The sequence below is a fragment of the Zootoca vivipara genome, chromosome 7 (assembly GCF_963506605.1).
Source record: "Zootoca vivipara chromosome 7, rZooViv1.1, whole genome shotgun sequence".
Classification (NCBI taxonomy): domain Eukaryota; kingdom Metazoa; phylum Chordata; class Lepidosauria; order Squamata; family Lacertidae; genus Zootoca; species Zootoca vivipara.
This window is the reverse complement of record NC_083282.1, coordinates 13,167,678-13,176,043: the sequence shown is the minus strand read 5'-3', so window position 1 is coordinate 13,176,043 and position 8,366 is coordinate 13,167,678.

Here is an 8,366-nt window from a genome sequence, read left to right as displayed (position 1 = left end):
TAGATAGGGTTGATTCGACTTACGAATTTTTTCTCCCAATGCTTTCCTATGGGATTCAACTTACAATTTTTTCGACTTACGAATGTGCGTTCAAAACACATTAAATTCGTAAGTAGAGGTACCACTCTATAAGCAGCTGCTTTGCCCCTGTTCTTGCTGTTATCACTGTGTCTTGCCTCGTGGGAACCCACCACTACTACAACAACACCCCACCCCCTGTCTGGGTTGCCCTAGCCACTCTGGGTGGTTTCAAACACTTATGAAAACATAACAAAACATCAAACATTTTAAAAACTTTGGGAAAATGTGGTGCTTAAAGGACGATAAAGTAGGTTTCACTGCAACACATTTTAAAAATGCAGAATACTAAAGGCATGAGGACATTTGCAGATTGCTCTCAAAGCCACCTCTGTCCATTCCAATGGTCTCCTATCCCTTATTCACACTTATGTAACTCACACATAACACATGCAGCTCATTCTGGCACTTGCACAGCCCACTCTATGCACACCCAGTCTAACAGCGTGACTAACATAATCTACCACTACCTCCTCCTCCTCCCCATCAAGAATCTCTTCCAACCCACAACACCATCTGTCCCTAGGCCAAGTCTGCTGACTAGGTTTAATAAAATAAAATAAATCTGAGCATTTGGAATGTTCATAAACACCCCAGCAGTTGAGCCAATAGTTGGGGTCGGCTCATGGCAACATATTGAGTGTGGCTCTCTTACAACCGATAGTTCGATTCAACTGGACTTAACTGTCTGGGGGTCCTTTACCTTTACCAATAGCTAGAGAGGTTTCAAAAACTGCAACCCACAATTCTCCTTTTCTATCCTGAGCACACTTAGCCCCAAGAGGACCAACAACCGGTAGTTTAATTCTTTAGTGATTATGGTAGCACCTAGGTGCACAGAACTCTCTCTCGCTCCCCCCTGAAGGAGCATCTCCACCCTCATCATTCAGCCTGGATGCTGAGGTCCAGCTCCGAGGGCCTTCTGGTGGTTCCCTCACTGTGAGAAGTTAGGTTACAGGGAACCAGGCAGAGGGCCTTCTCGGTGGTGGTGCCTGCCCTGTGAAAGACTCTCCCATCAGATGTCAAGGAAATAAGCAAGTATCTGACTTTTAGAAGACATCTGAAGGCAACCCTGTTTAGGGAAGTTTTTAATGTTTGATTTTTTATCGTGTTTTTAATATTCTGTTGGGAGCTGCCCAGAGTGGCTGGGGAAACCCAGCCAGATGGGCAAGGTATAAATTAAAAAAAAATATTTATTTATTTACTCTTGCAACTAAATAGCAGACATCCCTTCCCCAGGTTTCTGCTCCGAGCTGGACTGTTTGAGCTACAGCAGGACCACAACTCTACCCAAACTTAAGTAGTCTTGTCTGATGGGACACTCGCAAGCAGCCTGTGACTTGCTCCGGAGAAGCGGACACGGAACAATGGATTCAAACAACAAGAAAGAAGATTCCACCTAAACATTAGGAAGAACTTCCTGACAGTAAGAGCTGTTCGACAGTGGAATTTGCTACCAAGGAGTGTGGTGGAGTCTCCTTCTTTGGAGGTCTTTAAGCAGAGGCTTGACAGGCATATGTCAAGAATGCTTTGATGGTGTTTCCTGCTTGGCAGGGGGTTGGACTGGATGGCCCTTGTGGTCTCTTCCAACTCTATGATTCTATGATTCTATGATTCTCCTACACAGAAGTTGCCACAGTGCCTGTCTCTTCAAGCCCCTCCTGGTCCTTGGGGACAGTGAGGAAGGGTTACAGAGAAGAAGAAGAAGAGTTTGGATTTGATATCCCACTTTATCACTACCCGAAGGAGTCTCAAAGTGGCTAACATTCTCCCTTTCCCTCCCTTCCCCACAACAAACACTCTGTGAGGTGAGTGAGGCTGAGAGACTTCAGAGAAGTGTGACTAGCCCAAGGTCACCCAGCAGCTGCATATGGAGAAGCAGGGAAGCGAACCCAGTTCACCAGATTACAAGTCCACCGCTCTTAACCACTACACCACGCTGGCTCTCAGAGGAGAGTCTACTGCCCCCCCCCATCTCAAGAACTGTCTCTTCCTCTGCTCCTGGCACATCCTGCCCTCCTTCCAGCCCCAGATCCCGCCCCACATGCCACACTGAGACTGCTCAGCCCCCTTCCTCCAGCCCAGGCTCCTGCCTTGCAGGAGGCACCATACCTATAAATCGCTGCTCCCTTACCCTGGATCAGCCTCTCCTTGGATCCCTGCCAATCCCTGACATTTTGTCATACTTCTCTTGTGTTTCTTCAAAAATGTGCATGCTACTCTAAAGTGATTGCAAAAAAATGTGTCTATCGGGAGGAATCTGCACTAAAATGTTGATAAATTTTCATGAGGATTATTTATTTATTTGAAAAAAACTGAATTGCTGCAAAATGTGGAGAGCTGAATTCAAGATTGGAAAACAGAGAAACAGAGAAAATCGGAATTGATAGATCCTCCATCCTTAGCTGGCACAGCAAAACAAACAAAAAGCCCTATTGCCTGAAATTTTGCCCACCTTCCACCCTGGCCAACATGAGTGAGTGCTCTCCAGTGTCAAAATAAAATAAAATTCTGGAATGTCCTCAATTTGCAGAAAAATAAGAGCTGGAACAAAAGCGTGAAACATCTCATTGGCTTTTCCTAGTAAGGATCCCAAACACTGCACGAGCTTTGGGTGGGGTCCAACGTTAGGCAAGGCTGGGATCAGAACATTACAGAATTCCGCCTTTATCTGCCCTGTGGAAGGGCTCTGAATGTTCTCTACAGGATCCTCCAAATTAAAGCCTCAATTTGTTTTTGGAGGGTTTATGTAACAGCGAGGAGATCCTACTTTAGCCAGCCCGAGGCAGGACCACAGGAGAGAATTGGAGAGAAATCAGGCCCAAATATATAAACCAGCAATGATTCTGAAGTCATTTGATTACATGTAATGATAAACATGTGCATTGCCAGAAGAATGAAGAAGCTTCCTGGACAATTTGGATAACATCTGCCACAACAGCTTTGGACCAGAATGTATCCCTTCTCTTGCAGCCAATACACTCATTTATGCCATCTATTTTTCTCCAGGCAACCCTTCTTTGGCACTTAAATGTCTGAAATATGGGAAGGAAACACAGTGCGACACATTTGCACATGGTTGTCTCAATGTCCAAGGCATGGGAGTCCTTCCTAGTTAATCAGCTCACTTTCAAGCGGGGGGGGGGGGCAGAAGAAAATGGACTCTGTCTAGGATAATTTGCTAGTGTTAAAAAGAAGATAGCACTTAGCCTCATTTCCCTTGGCAAAGTTCAGCATTATGATCAGGTATGCATGCATGCACACACCACTATGTGAGAAAAGGTGGTGGGGTTCTAGGTTGCCCTCAGAGGGAGCTGACAGATCTTGGTGACTGCAAGCCCTGGATCAGAGAAATTATATTTTAATTCTGCATAAGGCTCTGTTTGGTTCGGTTTTTAACGTAAAGGGACCCCTGACCATTAGGTTCAGTCGCGGATGACTCTCGGGTTGCGGCGCTCATCTCGCTTTGCTGGCCGAGGGAGCTGGCGTACAGCTTCCGGGTCATGTGGCCAGCAGGACTAAGCCGCTTCTGGCAAACCAGAGCAGCGCACGGAAACGTCGTTTACCTTCCCGCCATAGCGGTACCTATTTATCTACTTGCACTTTGACGTGCTTTCGAACTGCTAGGTTGGCAGGAGCAGGAACAGAGCAACGGGAGCTCACCCCGTCGTGGGGATTCTAACCATTAACCTTCTGTTGGCAAGCCCTAGGCTCTGTGGTTTAACCCACAGCTGCCTAATTAGCACTTCTTGAAACACTGTGTGAAGCAAAGCACAGCTATCCTTTGGCACTTTCAGGTCTCCAAATTTTTCTGCAGTGCAGTTCCATACCTTCCAACATTTCTCTGATGAAAATAGGGGTGTCCTATTCAATAATAATAATAATAATAATAATAATAATAATAATAATAATAATATTCATACCCTGCCCATCTGACTGGGTTGCCCCAGCCACTCTGGCAGCTTCTAACATATAAAAAGCATAATAAAACATTAAATAATAATAATAATAATAATAATAATAATAATAATAATAAATAATAATATATTTATTTGTACCCTGCTCATCTGGCCGGGCTTCCCCAGCCACTCTGGGCGGCTTCCAACAGAAAAATAAAACACAATAATCTATTAAACATTAAAAGCCTCCCTGAACAGGGCTGCCTTCAGATGTCTTCTAGAAGTCTGGTAGTTGTTTTCCTCTTTGACATCTGTTGGGAGGGCGTTCCACAGGGCAGGCGCCACCACCGAGAAGGCCCTCTGCCTAGTTCCCTGCAACTTGGCTTCTTGCAATGAGGGACCCGCCAGAAGGCCCTCGGTGCTGGACCTCAGTGTCCGGGCAGAATGATGGAGGTGGAGACGCTCCTTCAGGTATACTGGACCGAGGCCATAAACAATTAAAAACTTCCCTATACAGGGCAGCCTTCAGATGTCTTCTAAAGGTTGCATACTTACTTATCTCCTTGGCTCGGGGGTCGCTTAATTCCATACCCTCCAGCATTTTTCCAATGAAAATAGGGGCATCCTAAGGAAATGGAAAAGCAGGACAATCCGGGATCAAATCCAGGACTGTCCCTGGAAAATAGGGACACTTTTAGGGTCTGCAGTTCCCCAGCCAAATTATGTGTGCAGAAATGCATATACAGTACTAAGGGAACGCATATATGACTGTTGGCACCCACTTGTCTCAAGAGACAATGGAGTGCGCCTCAGGGGGTGAAGCCAAATCACTGTATTAGCAGCACCAAAGTGACCTCCCCGGGGTGCAAGCCTGGTCAGTGTGTATGGAGGTTTTGGAGTGCCCAGACAAAAAGACCCCCTCTTGGCCTCACTGATGTAGTCCAAAGGAAAGCAGAGCAATATGTTTGACATTAGGTTGGCTGCAGGAGTTGCTGGAGGGAGGGGTATAAGGGGCCACCCAACCACCTGAGGGACTCCACTCTGGTTTTGTGTAGGGTTTACCCCTTAGCCTTTTCTTCTCCTGAAGATATCCTGCAAGGTGTATCAGTGGAAATAACATACACTAGTGCATTCTGTTAGGGAAGTGTGTTTTCCAAATAGGGCATACTTGGAGACTTGCACACCAAAATGCTGACAAAGTTTTGCAAGGGCTTTTTAAAAAATTGGAAACTGATGTGGAGATGTGGCAGATGGTCCTTAAGATTGGATTAATGAGAAACTAAGAGGAATTGATGGTCCACGGGGTCATGAAGAGTTGGACACGACTAAATGACTAAACAACAAAACAACAACAACAAGAGGAATTGAGCTTGACAGCCCTGCCATCATATGATCCCATGAAGAATTTTGGAAGGCAGAACTGGTTTGTAGTGTGTCCTTAAAAAGAACAGAAAAGAAGAGATGCAATTTTGGAAGGTTTCTAGTTCGGATACTGATAGATGTTAACAAAGGAATAATAGGAATAATATGGAGATTCTCAGTAAAAGACTACAGTATTTCAAAGGAATGATGTGCTGCAAAGGCTTTTGTATATGAGGTAGTATTCTGAATCTAAGTTTAGTTTCATAGTGGAGAGCATCAGATGCTACTGGAATGAAAGTAAAATAAATACTGAAAACTATCCAGCAAAATCTGGAGGTTCGCATACATTCAGTCAAACTTTATTTACTGTTTGCTGAAAAGGAAACCATATTTAAAATTACAGCACAAGCCTGCACTTCCTCTGAGGTCATGTAGGTCTTTATGAAGCCCCTGGAAGATGAGCGGTTGTGCTCATCTCCTGCTTGTGGGCTTTGTAACGGATTAGCCCCAGGATGGAAAATTCATTACACCCTGGTTTAGAAAGAGTTAATGCACCTCCAGCTTAACTGACAGCGCATCTTTAGGAGGCGGGATGGTGCCCGGTTTAAAAAGGAGGGAATAACCGTTTTGGCAGTTGGAAGAGGGGGAGTGTGGTGACGAAGAGGGAAGAAGAAGGTTGTGGGGTCAGGATAGTGGTGGTTTAGGTTAGGCTTAGTTAGGATAACTTGAAGTTAAAGTCGGACAGAGTTAAGGCGTAACTGTAACTAAGCTTGTAAACTTATGCATCGTTAAGAAAAGAAAAACCTATGTTCTCAAGTAAATAAAATTCATCTTCTTTTACTGAGAAGCCCAGAATTGAGGGGTTTATTTTAAGGCGTAAGGAATTGAGTGGGGATTGCTTTACCCCTGTACCCTTTCGTCTCATAATCTATTGGCAACGTCGGCGAGGGGGTTCGTCGCAGGCTTCCACAGGCATCTAGTTGTCTACAGTGACAACAGAATCCTGGACTGCCTTTGCTTGATCCAGCAGGGCTCCCCATGTTGTTATGAATTGGGATGAGATGATGAGAGCTGCCTCTCTGAAGGCCTTTGGTGGTCTCTTCGGGAACTGATGGTATGAAGTTGCTGGCCTAGGTGTGAGGAAATCTCAATTTAAAAACAGATTCCCTACAGCATATTGGCATATCTTACCACTTGCAAGGATGTGTCTTTTTTAAGGAGAGTTTGCCACCTTAAGTGGTTGTGCTGTCACTGTGCAACCCAACAGGTGAACTTCAGGATCCCTTGAAACACACTGGAGAACGTTTTAATTCAACATCCATGCATGATCCAAGATTTATTCCGTGCTACCCACCGGAATATAGCAATGGATTCTGGGATATGTGTGGCTGATTGCTCCCTACTTCAGAGACACCACTAGAACTATTGCCTTGGTTGCTTGTGCTGTCAGGCACATCTCATTTATGGAAAAGCAGCCAGCATGTTAAAACAAAACAAGAGGATTCTTGGGCTGGTTTCAGAAACAGATGAGATCACGCAGAAGCTACATTTCTATAAAGTATATGTTTATAGCAGTGTTTCCAGGGGATAACCCAGTTTAAGAACACAAGAGCTCTCCTGGATCAGTCCAAAGGCCCATCTAATCCAGCGTCCTGTTCTCACAGTGGCCCATGGAAAGCCCACAAGGAGAACCTGAGCTCAACAGCACTCTTCCCACATGTGATTTCCAGCAACAGGTATTTTGAGGCATACTGCCTCTGACAGAGGTAGAAGATAGCCAACATGTCTAGTAGCCTCCATGCCAGTCAGATGAGCTAGATAGACCAATGGTCTGATTGAGTATGAGGCAGTATCCTATATTTCTTGTCCAGAAATATGGCTCTTGTATTTAAAGGAAAAGGTCACAGCTCAGTGGTGGAGCATAGCATGCAAATGTCCCAGGTTCATTCCCTGGTTCTCCTGATAGGTCTTCTGCCTGAAATTCTAGAGATCTGCTACCCATCAGTGTCTGAGCTAGATAGATGAATAGTCTGACTTACGGCAGCTTCCTGGCTTCCAAATATTCCAATATTCTCCCATTATGAGAAACATGACCCTGGAACTTCCTATTTCTGTGGTGTAGGGGTGTTAAAATAGGAATCCTGCTTGCTTTATTAGTTGGAAACAAGTTGGGTCGGTGGGATGTGGCAACTTGGTGGCGTCAATTTCTGCCCAGATTCAACCAACGTTCTTAAAATACCAATGTGACTGCAAGAAGCCACCATTAGGGGCTGTTGCTTTTGGCATCTTTTCAGTTGCAAGATGTACAAGTCAGTTAATCACGATGCTGTTGGCTGCTGGCCAGCTATTCCGCTTTTAAGCAGAGGGCTGGATATTAACTCAAAATGGTTCACAAAAGCTGAAGGCTAGGAAATAATTGAGAGTTGCAGGAGATGCCCATCCATGCTGTGGGTATCTCCTCCAACATAAGGGAAAGGAAGGTGTGTGAAGTTTGGACTAGAGACAAAGGCAGAAAATAAGAAAGAGGGAAAGTTGTGAGCTGGCTGAAGGTGTCTTAGTGATGCAGAGATTATCACTAGGAATCCAACATGTGGTGGGACATCTGCCACTAAGGTTGCCTCAAGTCTGTCAAGTTGGAATTCAACATTGTGCTGAGGCAATCATTCCATTTTGGCTTTCCAGACAGAACTATCCCCCATCTCCTCCCTTGGAAAGCCCCATTGAGCAAATAGAAGTCCTTGTGCAGAGTTTCCACTGACAGGACTCAGTAGTTGAGTACTCCTTCCTGTCACAAGTCCAAGAGTTAAACAGTTACTGTATATGACTTTTCATAGACATCTGAAGGCAGTCCTGTTTTGGGAAGCTTTTGGTGTTTGATGTTTTGTTTTGCCTCTTTATACTTTGCTGGAAGCTGCTCAGAGTAGCTGGGGCAACCCAGTCAGGTGGGCATTGGAAGAAGAAGAAGAAGAAGAAGAAGAAGAAGAAGAAGAAGAAGAAGAAGAAGAAGAAGAAGAAGAAGAAGAAGAA